General features: G+C 43.4%; 1 pseudogene; it reads right to left on the reverse strand.

Moving 5' to 3' along the window:
- Positions 1-7,924: 7,924 nt before the first annotated feature.
- On the reverse strand, positions 7,925-8,042 carry LOC126163613 (5S ribosomal RNA; annotated as a pseudogene).
- Positions 8,043-17,430: the final 9,388 nt, after the last annotated feature.

A 17,430-nucleotide genomic window follows, 5' to 3' on the forward strand; every position in this document is an offset into this window, starting at 1 on the left:
GTAGATTTGTGGGGGTGTGTGGCATTAGGGGTCTACGCACAGGTCACGTAATTCGCGTAGACAACGGGTCGCTGATTTGCGTACGCGTTGATGGCGCCCTATGGCGGCCCAGATGTTTCCATAGGATTTACATCAGGCGAATTTGGTCGCAGAGACATCAACATGAGTTCACTATAATGCTCATCAAACCGCTCGCTCCGATACACGGACAATTGTACTGCTGAAAAATGACATCGCCTTCGGAGAACACATCATGCATGAAGGGATACAGGTGGTTCACAGCTGTCAGCGTGTCTTCAACTACTACCGCAGGTTACAAGCAAGCGGAGGGGAATGTCTTCCGTGCCATAATACTACTGTAAGTAGTCTGTTTATCTGTCTGTATGTTGGCAGCGCGATGGACTGCATTAATACCTCTGACAGAGCTGTGCGCAATCTGTAAGAGACTCTGTGGCTGGTCGGACTAGCAGTTGGAAGTTAACAGTCAGCGGTGATGGCAGTTGGACGTGAACAGCCAGCAGTGATGGAAGTTGGGAGTGAGTAGTCAGCAATGACGGAGGATAGAGGTTAATAATTAGCAGTGTTGGAGGTTTGCAGTATTAGCGCGAGCGGACGGTCTGTATGTATATCCGTCATTGAGATTTATTGTTGATGACGATAAAATTTTTGAACAGGTTGTCAGATTCTTAAGGTAATAGATTACTTGCTATGCAACAAAATTTTTGCTTTGCTAACCGCATGCCTATTAGTAGTTGGAATCCTCTATTTAGCTGGCAGTATTGGTGCTTGCGGCATTGCAGTAGTTCGTATAATGAAGAGTTTTGTACGGTAAATGACTTTCGAAATGTATGGGTTATTGCCAGGATTTCTACTAATACAGGGCCATTCTTTTGAGCCGCTGTTCACCTCGATGACGACGTTTGTGGGGACGACGAGCGACTATTATAGCAAAACTGCGATTCACCCGAAGAGCCGACATCTTTATACTGATCGACGGCCGAATCGCGATGGTCCCCCACTGCAATCATAGCTAACGATGTCGTTGGGCCACATGTAAATACGTAACGGTATTGTGCTGCGGAGCTCCATGTTCAACAATGTACGATAAATGGTATGCCCCGAAACACTTGTTCGTGCAACAGGAACACCCTTTATGTATAAATTCGCGACTACAGGCGGAACTACATTCAACGACAAAACACAACAGCAGTACTGAACAGCAGCACTGACCGTGGAGCTGAAAATATTACGTTTCAAGAAGCATAGTGCCTGCTTTACAAAGCGTGTGTATTTCTTGCAGCAGAAGAGCCGTTAAATTGGACAAAGAGTCATTAGAAATCCAACAATGGTCGCGAATAAGCAAAGCCAAGTGATTTCATGCTCACTCGAGGGAAATTTTAGTATAGTAATAGAGGAGTGCAGATATTTGTGGCCGAGCGGTTAAAGGCGCTACAATCTGGAACCGCACGACCGCTACGGTCGCAGGTTCGAATCCTGCCTCGGGCATGGATGTGTGTGATGTCCTTAGGTTAGTTAGGTTTAAGTACTTCTAAGTTCTAGGGGACTTATGACCACAGCAGTTGCGTCCCATAGTGCTCAGAGCCATTTGAACCATTTTTGAGCAGATATTTTTATAAAGGAGTCAAAAATTCAACTAATATGGTTACATGATAAGCAGCCCCAAACGGACGACTGCAAACCGCCTCAAATGTTACGCGAAACCAACAGATTCCCAATTACACCACACAAGCAAAGAAATAACATGACGAACGGAATCTGATTACTAATAGTTGATGGAGAGAGAGGCAAAGGAGGGGGGAGGGATTATTTGACACGAAGGATCACAGATATAAGAAACGAAACTGGATATCTTTATCCAAGAGGCTATATATTTCCATACCTAACACAAAAGAATGCTGTACTCTATCACAGTTTACACAAAAATATGACGCAAGAAATTACTGCGCGTGGAGCACAACTCGAAACACGTTACGTTCTGCAAGAAACCTAACTGAAACACAAGTGAGAACGCAGTTTAATCAAAGAGAAAGACTTGTCTCACCCAAATGTGTGCAGTAGCGTGACGAAAAGCAGACCAGCGCCCAAACTTAAGAGAATTCAGCGACAAAGTCCTACAGAGTACAGCGATCAAATGTGTACGGTACGCAAGGACCAAGCGTGGTTTCTTCTTTGCCCTTGTTGTTCACTGAGATTCGCCCTAGGGCTGCCGGTTGGGTCACGCACGGTGAAGCTATCGAGCTCTGCGAAACATACTATGCTTGATCACTCAACATTACTGCGGAAGCCAGCCAGACAGCACAGCCCGTCGAGAATGCCACATACGAGAGGCGTTAAATGAGTAAGGCAACGCATTTTTTTCTGAAAGTGATTTTATTCAGAACTCCAGTACGCCACATTATTCTCCACTCTTTTGGCTACAAACCGTATTTTTCAACATAATCTCTGTTCAATGCGATGACCTTAAACCACCGTACAGGTACGGCCTGTATGCTTGCGTGGCACCACTCTACTGGTCGGCCTCGAAGCCAACATCTAGCTGCGTTAATCACCTCCCCACCATCCACGTACTGCTTCCCGTGGCGTGCATCCTTCACTGGGTCAAACATGTGGAATTCGGAAGGTGCGAGATCCAGGCTGTAGAGGTGACGAAGAAAAACAGTCCAATGATGTTTTGTGAACTCCTATTGGGTGCGCAGAATTGTATGAGGCCTTGCATTGTGGTGGAAATGGAGAAATTCGTTTGCATCCGTTAATCACTTGGAATGGGAGCCTGCGTAAGTTCCAACATTGCAGGACTCACGGCTGGCCGTCAAGTGGGAGATCGGACATGTTTGCGCGATCTTGCAATAATGAGAGACTCGTCGCCCAAACGACTCATAGTAAACATTCTGCAAGCGCCTATGAATGTCCGCAATGCTCTTGTTTCCCGTCAAAAGAAACTCGATGTTAGCTGTCTGCTTGGGACGCAGCTCCGCCGCAGAGGCCATTTTAAAGGGGCTGAAGCGGCAATCTTAGACAATGTGCCGCAACAAATTCCGCCTTTCATTAACTGAAATAGTCTGAGAGAAAAATGTGTTGCATTATTTACTGAACATCATTCATGCTTTGGAAAGAAGCGGCGGACTGGAGAGTGGCGCGCTTGTGCCCTTACGAAACAAGTCTGCACGAGTAGTTAACGAGTCTCATAGTACTATTACTTACGTTATGTTGTAATTACATGAAAGTTTGTCCTGGTGTTTACAGGTTCTTGAGGGCTGATTACGCTCCAATCATCTCATTTACAGACAGGTGAGTCAGGATGGGGTGGGGGGTGGGTGGAGGGGAGGGAAGCACGATGTAACAGTCGAAAAGCAGACACCTAGTTGTTTTGGGCGTCATTGGGTTCCCCCACTGCTGGGCTGGAATCCCCTACTATTTTGTCAGGATGCAGGCCAAGGACCTCTGTGGCGTCACTGGACACAGTACAACAGTATTCAAGGTCAGTCCATTTATTACTCAGAATACAAGTCATTGCTGTATCTTCTGCAATGGCAAGTGGCTATGTAATCCGGAGAGGAATCTTCTGAATGCTACACCAGAATCAAGGCTGCCGAGCACACTACATCAGCTCAGAGAGGATGTTGATGTCACCCTGGTGCGGCAGTTTGCTGTCTGCTGGTGAAGTAGGCATGGTCTGTCAGTAGCCCTGCTCGGAGACAGCAGTGGCTGCAATGTGAGTAGCCCACATTCCATTTCCTCCCGATCCCTGTCTGTTTTGTTCCGTCAGGTGAATCATGATGTCAGACGCCTTGATGTCAGATGTGATGTTGGATGCTGTGATGTTAGATGCCATGATGTCGGATACTGTGATGTCAGATGCAGTGTTGTCGAGTGCTGTGATGTTGTGCTGAATGCTGAATGTGACTCGCCAGTACAGTAGGCCGTCAGACTCATGTGATGCAGCTTATGCCCTGGACCAGAGCTGTGTTGGTAGGTCCCTGGACTACCCGTCAGTGCTGGCTTCTGTGCTGACATCAGTACTGTATGCTGTACTTTATTATCTGTGGCTACAGGTCGCTTATCTTCTCGTAGGGCTGCATGTGTAAGACCAACATTAGGACAATCTCACACACAAGATGTTACTATACCATAGTCAGAGAACCAAATGTGGATGACATGAATGTCATGGATCACACTGATCAAGTACTGTAGGCTATTGGGGTAGAGTATTTATGTCGTCGAGGAGAGGACCTGCTCAATGATGTTGTTGGTAATAGCCGAATTGGTTCTGCTCTTCCTGAGTCATCAGCGGTCTTTAAGTACTGCTTAGTCGAACCCACACAAGGTCTCTCTTACACAGTGCTACGAAGGAAGTTCGATCTGCACAGTCTGCTAATGCTTTTCTGCTGAGCTCCCTCACAGTCTCGTTCAGGAGTGTCGATGTTGTTGTCTACCTGACCGAGTAACGACGTTGGAATGCTCATGCTTACGGTCTGGGGGCTGCTGAGACTTCGGCGTGACTGAGTAACGCCAACTGTTGGAACTTAGATAATTGTAGTCTCCCGTTTCCTAATCAGTTTGTGAAGTAACATTAACAAGCAGATGACGGGTGTGTATTAATGTGAACGGACGACATTTTCAGCAACTGTGGTGTGACACTACAGTACCAATTCGTGTGCTTAGCATAACACATTATGAATGGCGGGACCATGCAGAGGGGAACTGAACATAGTTCAGATAAAACATTTTTAAACTTATTAGGCTGCAAAATTATTATTATTACATTTACAAATTGAGCACCAGTTTATTATTGTGAATTAAAAGTTATTTTAACAAGGGAATCATTATTTCATTAGAAAGAAAAACAGACCCATTAAAACTAAAAAATAGATAACAGAATTTGATTACTCTCTCAAAACTCGTTTGAGTTTTATCCAAATGTCCGGATAAAGAGGTTTAAGATTCTTCAGTTAAACGCACACATAATATATACTTTACAGACGGTAAAAGATAAAAATTACAATCAAGAGGGAGGCTGAGCATAGCGTTGCTAGGCCGACATGAACACGCCAGAGGTGAACTAAGTAAGCAATACGGGAACGTGGACAAGTAAAGAAGAAAGTTATGCACCACAGGATGCACCACAGCAGGACAAACGGGCAAGCTGCAGAATAATACTCCAACAACTGTGCTAAGCATTCCACTGCCCGGATATGAGGAAAAACACCAACGCACGAGGATAATTATGGCGCTCATCCAGTCCTAATAAATCCAGGAGCAGTAAGGCTTCGTCCTTCGGATAAACCATCATGAACAGCGAGATCTGGAGAACAGAAGTGGCCACAGGCCGCACGTCTTCTGGTCACGGCGCATTCCCGGTGCAGCGTGTTTACGCTATTTCTCCTTTCAACTGCAACCACCAGAAATCTCTCCACGCGCTCTACTCCAGTCTGCTCTGTCTAAACAATCCAGAGAGAGACTCACGTCGCAACATCACATACTCTCGAGTTGGACCGGTGGTATCGACCTTACAGCCCGGCTCAACAACTTCTTTACCTTCATCACACAGCACATTGAACATCCTCTCTGATCCTTGGCGTCAAAATCTTGAAGGGGCCCCTAGCTGAGAAACAGTGGACCCGTGACTTCTTTGTCACATGTAAGATTGTTTTCTTTTATCCCCCCCCCCCCCCTAAATGCTCTAACGTTTTGCATATGCAGTTTTCCCAAGTCCTATGTAATCATGAAATACACTGAGGAGACACTAGTCATTGGATCCCTCCTAATATCGTTTCGGCCGTCCTTTTTCTCGCCATACGCACAGCCGCTCAACGTAGCATGGACTCAAAAAGTCGTTGGAATTCCCCTGCAAAAATTTTCAGCCATGCTGATTCTATAGCAGCCCGTAAACGTTGCCAGTGAAGAATGTTGTCCACGAGCTGATCTCTCGATTATTTCCCATAAATGCTAGATGGGATTCATGTCAGGCGATCTGGGTGGGCAGATCATTCTCTCCAATTGTCTAGAACGTTCTACAAACAAATCAACAAGGATTGTCATTCAGTGGCATGCCATCTTTGTTTGGGAACATGATGTCCATGGATGGCTGCAAATGATCTCCAAATAGCCGAACACAACCACTTCCAGTCAACGATCAGTTCAGATAGACAAGAGGGCCCAAGCCTTTCCATATAAAACAGCCCACACCATTATGGAGCCGCCACCAGTTTGCACAGTATCTTGTTGACAACTTGGGTCCATGGTTTTGTGGGGTGTGCGTCATACTCGAACCCTCCTGTCAGCTCTTACCAACTAAAATCGGTTCTCGTCTGATCAGTTCATTGTTTTCCTGTCGTCTACAGTTCAACCGACATGGTCACGAGCCCGCGACGGGCGTTGCATGTGATGTGCTCTTGCAAAGGCATTCGCGTCGGTTGTCTGCTGCCATAGCCCGTTTCTGTCCTAACAAATACGTTCATCGTACATCCCTTGCTGATTTCTTCGGTTATTTCATGCAGTTTTGCTTGTCTGTTAGCACTGATAACTCTACGCAAACGTCGCTGCTCTCGATCCTTAAGTGAAGGCGTCAGCCACTGCGTTGTCGTTGGTCAGAGATAATGCCTAAAATTCGGTTTCTTGGCACACTCTTGACACTGTTGGTCTCGGAATACCGAATGCCCTAACGATTTACGAAAAGGAATGCCCCATGCAACTAGGTCCAACTGCCATTCCGCGACCAAACTCTGTTAATTCCCTTCAGGCGGTATAACCATATCGGAAACCTTTTCAGATGAATCACATGAGTACATATGACAGCTCCCCCAATGCATTGCTTTCGTGTACGCGATACTACTGCCATCTGTATATCTGCGTAACACTATTCCATCACTTTTGTCACATCAGTGTACAGAATCGTGAGAAACATAATCAGAATACACATAGTCATGAGACACACGAGGGGTGTTTGAGAATTCCGTGCAAAAATAAAAACTACTTACGTGTTTGGGGTAAATCTTTTCTGTTTTTCGACATAGTCACTTTTTAGACTTATACACTTCGTCAAACGCTGTTCTAATTTGTTGATCTCTTCCGAATAATAGGAATTGTCCAAAATAGCTATTAGTTGCTGCATTCACCTTCTTTTTTAATAAAATCTTTGTCCCACCAACAATTTCTTTAAATTGGGGAGCAAGTAGTAGTCCGAGGGAACCAAGTCTGGAGAACAGGGGGGATGTGAAACCAGTTGGAATCCTATTTCGAATAATTTTGCGACCACAACTGCTAAGGTGTGTGCTGGTGCATTTTCGTGATTGAAAAAGTCTTTTTTGTGGTGCAATCACCAGCGTTTTTCATGCAGCTCGGTTTCCAAACGGTCCAATAGCGATCAATAATATGCACCTGTAATAGTTTTACCCTTTCCAGATAGTCGATGAGGATTATCCCTTGCGAATCCCATAACCTTTCCGGCCGAAGGAATGGTCATTGCTTTTCTTGGTGCAGATTCTCCCTTGGTAACCCATTCTTTAGATTGTTATTTGGTCTCAGGAGTATGGTAATCCATGACTCATTCACATTGACGAAACGACGCTTAAAGTCCGGCGGATTCTTCCTGAACAGGTAAACCCATCCTTGCAACACTTCACACGATTCCGTTTTTGGTCAAGCGTGAGCAATCGCGGAATCCACCTTGCGGATAGCTTTCTCATGTCCAAATACTCCGTCCGAAAAGGCCTTGGCAGGCCCAACGGGACCGACCGGCCGCCGTGTCATCCTCAGTCCACAGGCGTCACTGGATTCGGATATCGAGGGGCATGTGGTCAGCACACCGCTCTCCCGGCCGTTTGTCAGTTTACGCGAGCGGAGCCGCTACTTGTCAGTCAAGTAGCTCCTCAGTTTGCCTCACAAGGGCTGAGTGCACCCCTCTAGCCAACAGCGCTTGGCAGACCGGATGGTCACCCATACAAGTGCTAACCCAGCCCGACAGCGCTTAACTTCGGTGATCTGACGGCAACCGGTGTTACCACTGCGGCAAGGTCGTTGGCCATGTCCAAATATTTATGCAAATATTGTGTACCCGTTTATTCGAGATGCCCACAGCACTAGCAATCTCACGTACCTTAACTCATCCACCACCATATCATGGATTTTATCAATGTTTGCTGGAGTCGTCGTAACCTCTACAGGTCCAGAAAGTGCAGCATCACTTGTGCCCATATGGCCACTCCGAAAATTTTGAAACCACTTGTAAACTGTTCTAATAGAAAGTGCAGAGTCACCATAATGTTTATCAAGCTTCTCTTTAGTCTCCTGAGGCGTTTTGTCTTTCATAATGTAATGTTTAATCATCTCACGAGATTCTTTTGCGTCCATTCTTTGACAATCACTCGTGTTCCTTGATTCACACGAATGCCAAACAGAAAGAAATAGACCAATATGGCTGAAACTTAGTGTGCGTTGTGTCGTGTTCCAGCACAGCCTCACTATACCAGAATGAAGTAAGTGCGAACTACGTAGCGCAATTGGAACGTTAACGGCAATGCTTTAGTTACAAATTGCTGTCAACCTTTATATCAGAGATGAGAGGGAGAGAATCTCCTTGGTTTGAAGCAAATAAGTTTCCTGAAAATAGGTTACAGAATTGCAGTAGGCAGAAAAGTTTGGTTAGTTTCTATCAAGTTTATTCTCACATATATTTATGTGAAGTGTTGGACCATAAACCCTTTAGTAAGATTCAGTCTATTTATTCGGACTTGCTACTTCAAAGCTAATTGCCAGTACATATAAGAAAAAAGTACAAAGCATCACTTGTTCTTGGTTAGCACTGAAATCTCTCTAAGTAATTGAGACAAAGACTGACAGCCTCTGTTCAACACTATTCCAATGAAACTCTAAAAATCCTACTTGACCTGCAGATCCTGAGTGTCCACCAGAGTCTATCACCGTCTTCTCGTAGTTGAAGTCTTTATCAGCTGTATCGGCTGGTATGGGCCTACTCTGCCCCGCTGGCGTCTCGCAGCGGAATCTCCAAATTGCCGGCACTGGCTCTGAATCTGCATCTGAGTCTCTGCTTAGAGCTATTCCGCTGCCTGGCCTTTTATTTCGTTTCTCATGTACTTGGGTGCACAAGAGTTAATTTGTTTCACAAGACCCTTTCATTTCTAAGTTATCGGATTGCACAAGAATGCCTATGGTTGCACACGACACTCTCGTTTCTAATGGGCCGGCTTGCACAAGAATGCCTTCGGTTCCACACGACACTTACGTTTCTAGCAGCACACAACTTAATATGGTTCCACACGATTCTTTTCCGCACGTGACTGACACTCTCTCTTGCCGTATTGTGGCCCTGGTATTTGCGTCTTCCATTGTGCAAGTTTGGTTCTTGCTGCTTCCTCTGGCAGGAAGTCAAACACTAAGTTAGTTGATCAACAAGCCATACTTGGCAGCCTCCGCCGCTTATCTTGTCCCTACGTCTTGGTGGACTATTTCTTAATGTCGGCTGGCTGTTTGCCTATGGAGCCTGGACTCTTATTATGGTCACAAAAGCAAGAATAAAAATTAAAATTTTCTACGGTCACAACAGTTCTTTCCAAAGATGCTACTAAACATGACCTCGATACGCGCCGGTGGTGCCATCTCTCGGGCTTTGCGCGGACTTTTCAAACGCCCCTCGTATATCAAGAATTGTTTTATGGAGATTAAACGTAGTTGTGACATGTGTAATCATATGTAAACAAAAGATAAAAAATGAATGTAATGCTTTTCAAATTGGTATGAGGCCTTGAAAGACCTTGGAAAAGGTGAAACCAGCGTAGTCATTACCTTTAACGTAAAGTGAACGAGAAGACTTGATAATCAGAGTAGGGGAACTGCATTAACGACGCGGCACTCCGCACCTAGTCAGACGGGAGTCGTGCGACGGCAGCAGCGGCCTTCCCTGCACATCAAAGCGCCGCCGGCAGCTAATTATCGCGACCGACGTGATAGAGAGCAGCGCGGCTTAGGGCGCACCAGTTCTCGGCACTCCAGCCTCCCGAGGGCCGGGCTTCGAGCACGGCGCAGTGGGCTAGTTAGCGCGCTAATCTCCAGGGCGCTTCGCCACAAGGCGAGAGGGTGCGCCAATGCGCTGCGCTGCACTCCGCTGGTCGCGGCGCTGCCACCCACGCTCACCAGACTACACTGTGGGAATGACGAGTGTGTGCGCAGCAGCGAGCTGCGGTGCTGTCGTCACAGCCGACACGGCCACTGCTCAGTTGCTACAATAACTGCTTGCGATAGAACTCCGTTTTTGCGTGACTGCTTGTGATACCACTGTGTTTTTGCGAGAATGGAAGGTACTGGCAGAAGTAAAGCTGTGAGTACCAGCCGTGAGTCGTGCTTCGGTGGCTCAGATGGTAGAGCACTTGCCCGCGAAAGGCAAAGGTCCCGAGTTCGAGTCTCGGTCGGGCACACAGTTTTAATCTGCCAGGAAGTTTCATATCAGCGCACATTCCGCTGCAGAGTGAAAATCTCATTGTGGAAGGTTGTTTAGTTAAGCGTGAGCTCTTACCGATGTCTGACGATTAAGTGCAAAAAAATTAATAAAATTTCAGCCTAAATACACCACTGGCCATTAAAATTGCCACACCACGAAGATGACGTGCTACAGACGCGAAATTTATCCGACAGGAAGAAGATGCTGTGATATGCAAAGGATTAGCTTTTCAGAGCATTCACCCAAGGTTGGCGCTGGTGGCGACACCTACAACGTGCTGAAATGAAGAAAGTTTCCAACCGATTTCTCATACGCAACCAGCAGTTGACCGGCGTTGCCTGGTGAAACGTTGTTATGATGCCTCGTGTAAGGAGGAGAAATGCGTAACATCATGTTTCCGACTTTGATAAAGGTCGGATTGTAGCCTATCGCGATTGCGGTTTATCGTATCGCGGCATTGCTACTCGCGTTCGTCGAGACCCAATGACTGTTAGCAGAATCTGGAATCGGTGGGTTCAGGAGGGTAATACGCAACGCTTTGCTGGATCCCAACGGTCTCGTATCACTAGCAATCCAGATGACAGGCATCTTATCCGCATGGCTATAACGGATCGTGCAGCCACGTCTCGATCCCTGAGTCAGCAGAAGGGGACGTCTGCAAGACAACAACCATCTGCACGAACAGTGCGACGACGTTTATAGCAGCATGGACTATCAGCTCGGAGACCATGGCTGCGGTTACCCTTGACGCTGGTTCACAGACAGGAGCGGCTGCGATGGTGTCCTCAACGACGAACCTGGATGCACCAATGGCAAAACGCCATTTTTTCGGATGAATCCAGGTTCTGTTTACAGAATCATGATGGTCGCATCCGCGTTTGGCGACATCACGGTGAACGCACATCGGAAGCGTGTATTCTTCATCACCATACTGGCGTATCACCCGGCGTGATGGTTTGAGGTGCCATTGGTTACACGTATCGGTCACCTCTTGTTCGCGTTGACGGCACTTTGAACAGTGACGTTGCATTTCAGATGCGTTACGACCCGTGGCTCTACCCTTCATTCGATCCCTGCGAAACCCTACATTTCAGCAGGATAAAGCACGACCGTATCTTGCAGTTCCTGTACGGGCCTTTCTGTATACAGAAAAGGTTCGACTGCTACCCTGGCCAGCACATTCTCCAGATCTCTCACCAACTGAAAACGTCGGGTCAATGGTGGCCGAGCAACTGGCTCGTCATAATACGCCAGACAGTACTCGCGATGAAATGTGGTATCATGTTGAAGCTGCAGGGGGAGCTGTACCTGTACACGCCATTCAAGCTCTGTTTGACTCAATGCCCAGGCGTATCAAGGCCGTTATTACGGCCGGAGGTCGTTGTTCTGGGTACTGATTTCTCAGGATCTATGCACCCAAATTTGCTTGAAAATGTAATCACATGTAAGTTCTAATAAAATATATTTGTCCAATGAATACCCGTTTATCTTCTGCATTTCTTCTTGGTTTGGCTATTTTAATGGCCAGTAGTGTATTTCGGAATGTTAAAGATAACCTCGATATGAACAACAGAGACCACTCAGAATTTTAGCCAACTGTTTTGATGCATTACCACACTTTAGAGAGCCAAAAGACATACTAGAATTCAGTAAACCTGAAATAATCCAAGAAAAATATCCTCGAAATGAAAAGAAAATGAACACAATTCAAAATTACAGAAACAATTTTAAAGCACCAGGAGAAAACAACACAACAGAAGAAATGCAAAAATACAAGATATCATGCAGCGTTTACGTAACGTAGATCGTGTGTAGATGAAATCAATAATCTGAAGCTAACATCTCAATAAAAGGCCAAATTAGCTAAAGAATACTGTCTACATCTGCAGATTTTAAAAAGGTTTATAACTCTGTTAACATACAGATTTTAATCAAAATTCTTGAAGACATGTAACAACCATAAGAGCTGTTACAAGAAACACTGTTGTTCTTGTTGTGGTCTTCAGTCCAGAGGCTGGTTTGACGCAGCTTTCCATGTTACTCTATCCTGTGCAAGGTTCTTCATCTCCCAGTACGTACTGCAACCAACATCCTTCTGTATCTGTTTAGTGTATTCATCTCTTGGTCTCCCTCTACGATTTCTACCCTCCACGCTGTTCCCCAATACTAAACTGGTGATCCCTTGATGCCTCAGAACATGTCCTACCAACCGATACCTTCTTCTAGTCAAGTTGTGCCACAAATTTCTCTTCTCTCCAATTCTATTCAATACCTCCTCATTAGTTATGTGATCTACTCATCTAATCTTCAGCATTCTTCTGTAGCACCACATTTCGAAAGCTTCTATTCTCTTCTTGTCCAAACTATTTATCGTCCACGTTTCACTTCCATACATGGCTATACTCCATACAAATACTTTCAGAAACGACTTTCTGACACTTAAATCTATACTCGATGTTAACAAATTTCTCTTCCGCAGAAACGTTTTCCTTGCCATTGCCAGTCTACAATTTATATCCTCCCTACTTCGGCCATCATCAGTTATTTTGCTCCCCAAATAGCAAAACTAGTTTACTACTTTATACGTCTCATTTCCTAATCTAAATCCCGCAGCATCACCCGATTTAATTCGACTACATTCCATTATCCTAGTTTTGTTTTTGTTTATGTTCATCTTATATCCTCCATTCAAGACACTGTGCATTCCGTTCCGCTGCCCTTCCAGGTCCTTTGCTGTCTTTGACAAAATTACAATTTCATCGGCGAGCGTCAGAGTTTTTATTTCTTCTCCTAAATAGCCTTTCGCTCCCTGTATTTTACCCCTGCTACCTTCAGAATTTGAAAGAGAGTTTTCCAGTCTACATTGTCAAAAGCTTTCTCTAAGTCTACAAATGCTGCAAACGTAGCTTTTCCTTTCCTTAATCTTTCTTCTAAGATAAGTCGTAAGATCAGTATTGCCTCACGTGTTCCAGCATTTCTACGGAACCCAAACTGATCTTCCCCGAGGTCGACTTCTACCAGTTTTTCTATTCGTCTGTAAAGAATTCGTGTTAGTATTTTGCAGCCGTGGCTTATTAAACTGATATTTCTGTAATTTTCATATCTGTCAGCATCTGCTTTCTTTGGGATTGGAATTATTATATTCTTCTTGAAGTCTGAGGGTATTTCGCCTGTCTCATACTCCTTTCTCACCAGATGGTAGAGTTTTGTTAGGCCTGGGTCTCCCAAGGTTGTCAGTAGTTCTAATGGAATGTTGTCTACTCCCGTGGCCTTGTTTCGACTTAGGTCTTTCAGTGTTCTGTCAAACGCTTCACGCAGTATATCATCTCCCGTTTCTTCTTCATCTACATCCTCTTCCCTTTCCATAATATTGTCCTCAAGTACGTCGCCCTTGTATAGACCCTCTATATACTCCTTCCACCTTTCTGCTTTCCTTTCTTTGCTTACAACTGGGTTTCCATCTGAGCTCTTGATATTCATACAAGTGGTTCTCTTTTCTCCAAAGGTCTCTTCAATTTTCTTGTAGGCAGTAACTATCTTACCCCTAGTGATATGTGCCTCTACATCCTTACATTTGTTCTCTAGCCATCCCTGCTTAGCCATTTTGCACTTCCTGTCGATATCATTTTTGAGATGTTTGTATTCCTTTTTGCCTGCTTCATTTACTGCATTTTTAAATTTTCTCCTTTCATCAGTTAAATTCAATATCTCTTCTGTTACCCAAGGATTTCTATTAGCCCTCGTCTTTTTACCTACTTGATGCTCTGCTACCTTCAGTATTTCGTCTCTCACTAGCACACACAAAATATAAAATAAAATTCATGGGACAAATTTCCTACTTATTTGAGATTAGGGCAGAAGTTAGATAGGGTGATAGACTATCTCAATTCTCGTTCAAATCTGTGCTTGAATAAGTGATCAGTAAATTCAAGAAGTAATTGTCAGAACAAAATATTAATAGTGGAAGTACTAATTGGATGGAAAATGCACACTCTCAAAATGGCTACTACCACTTTTGTAGATAATTTAGCAATTTTTGCAGTGAAAACGAAGCAAAAAGCAGACAGAAATAACAAAGGGCAAGAAGCACGACTGCAAATCACCTTTGATAAGCGGAGATAACGACAACAAGACTGTGACATCCAAACAAAGCCCTTAGTATGACGATATCAGAAGAACACAAATTTAATTATCTAGGAGGAGTCATCGTGTCAAATGGCGGCGAAAAAGAAGCCACAAGAGAAAGATCACGAAAGATGGACTTCGCATTTCACTTAATAATACATAACACACTGGAGAGAACGAAAAAAGTTAGAAATTAGTTTCATGTATGTCCTAAGGACGGGGAGACGAAACAAAAATGGATAAATGTTTGTAAACGTGTCGACGTATTTCCAGCTGCTGAAGCTTGTGTGTGCTCAATACACTATACTCATTCAGACTGTGAAAAGAATTTGAAAAGTGAGCAGCTGAATATCCCTCCGAAATGTACGATCAAATCTGATCCTCTTCCAACTCTCTATTTACCTTCCCCCCCCCCCTTCCCCCTCCAGAGGTGATTCACGGGATAGTATTGAGCCTAATGATGAGAGAAAAATTCGAGAAAAAAAACGAAGTCTCTATAGATCGATCAAATAGTTTTTACACTTACATATATTATTACCAATTAATGAGCAAACGATGAGCACGGAAAACACAAACTATGAAAACAAACAATGATTTAAGTGCGACAGTCCCGTTTGTTGGTCAGCAATTAGAAATCAAGGAAAAAGAAGAAAAAGAATTTGGGCAAAAGAGTACAGATTTATAGGATCGTCTCTCTCGGCGTAATGCTAACTCACTTCAATAAAAAACTTTTCAAAAACTGGTTGAGAGTTCTTCTTCTGACTGTCAACAAGAGGTAATAAAAGGACCGTGTATTAACTGATCATCTGAAGATATTTCAAGGGCTACAAATTTTGCATACCTTATAGAACATTGTTTTGTGAGTGGTATACAGAAATATCGTCTTCCCATTGCAGTCACTGTTAAAAGAAAGCATTTTAACATTCCGCCTGGTTTTACTGATTTATGCCTCACTACGAAGACACAATTGAAAAAGATTTCAGTCTCAGCTTCAATGAAATTAAAGTTAACAGTCATTTATGTTTCGACCACGTAGAGGAGATAGCCAGAGAACCCCACAATAACATTCAATTTCTAGTCATCAGAAGTTTGGCAGAAAAATGAATGCAATCTATTTATTATAACTTTGACAGAGCCGTTTGTGAGGTTTTTTTTTTTTTTTTACCGAAACCAGTTAGGTCAGAGCAAATGTTAAATTTATAGTGAGAGCATTTGTATATGATGTGTGGCCTTCAAACAGAATACTTAAACGGAATTTAAAGGTTATCTTTTATTACTCAGAATTCGACAATACATCAGATGGAAGCAAAAATGTATGGGTTTACGGTCTTGCGCCTCGCGTGTTAAAGCTGTAAAGGATTTAATTTGACAGTTTTTTTTACGAAAAAGAAACAAAAATGTTCATTTAGCTGAACTTTAAATCAACGGTGTAGAACCATTTGATGACCACGGGGAACTGTTTACCAGATCAAGGTATTGCCTTTGATAAACTTTATTACCCCATTCTCATAATGAGAGTAATAAAATGAAAGGAAAAGTTAAAGAAAAAAAGAAGAACAAGTAAACTGTGACCATGAAATTCGATATATATCAATATGAAATGAGAAGAAAAATAACTCAAAATCAGAAAAGAAACCTACTGATGCTTTGCTCTGTTTTGATAAGGTTGTTTTAATATCTACATACAGACTACGCCCTTCGCTTAAGCTGTTAATACTGGAAGATGAACTCAGCCTATGCGTCAGAGATTCTTTCTAGAGTAAGAGAACTGGAGACATACTACGATCACGCATTGCTCACCACCGTCTCCCATGAATTAAGACTTTGATTTCAAGCCGTAATGCGAGTTAAACCATATCAGGTGCCTCAAGCAAGAATAAGAATGGAACTGACACTTTAAGTGCTGTTACTTTGTGAGAAACTCGAGATACACCTGTAGGAACGTCATCGTTTAACAAGCGAGACACGTGATGTCTAGAGGAAAGCGAATACCCAGCAAAGAGTTTGAAAAATAAATATCTGAAGTGGACGTCGTGTTGATTATTACATTAAATACAAAGAGGAAATTGTTGCAGATTTGAAAGAAAATGTTGACTTTGAAAGGAATTTGTTGTTAGACACATTTCACGCCATGTATTCGTGCGGGCGTCGATAGCTCTTGCCTGTCTCAGAAATCTATAGTCACTTATCCGTCTGCTTGTGTGGTACTTCTCTGGGTGGAACTGGAAGTTATGTCTTAGAAACTATGTTCACTATACGTAATACATTGCTTTCCTCACATGTAAAGACGCAGGAGAATAAGCTATCTTAATCACAGAAGATAATTTAATTAAATAAAGTATTCATTTGTATATGTAAGTTCATGACCCAGTTGAACTTCGACACACAAGGAAGTGAAGTCGGAGACAATGAAAATGATTTTTGCTACCACATTACCTCAGATATTTTCAATTTTCAAGGTGTTATATAATACAGAGAGCAATGACACTTGAAATCTATAATATACAAATCTTATACATATAGAATGAGTAACTGCACAAGGTCCACTGTAAAGATTATAGTTTCAGTTTTCTCTTACATCCCCAATAAATTATTCCGCTGTACTTTGCGAACTTTCTTGTCGTTATGCAACTAAAAACAAAGTTATTCAGATGGCGTTTAGTCACATATGGCTCAGATTATATACGAGGGAGTACTGAAAAGTAATGTGTCTGATTTTTTTATGAGAAAATTCTTAAAGATCTTTATATAAAAGCAAAAGTTCTACATTTTTATTCTTGATCACTATACATTTATTTCTTAGCGTAGTCACCGTGCGACAAACATAATTC

This window comes from Schistocerca cancellata, chromosome 2, assembly GCF_023864275.1.
Source record: "Schistocerca cancellata isolate TAMUIC-IGC-003103 chromosome 2, iqSchCanc2.1, whole genome shotgun sequence".
NCBI classification, from domain to species: Eukaryota; Metazoa; Arthropoda; class Insecta; order Orthoptera; family Acrididae; genus Schistocerca; species Schistocerca cancellata.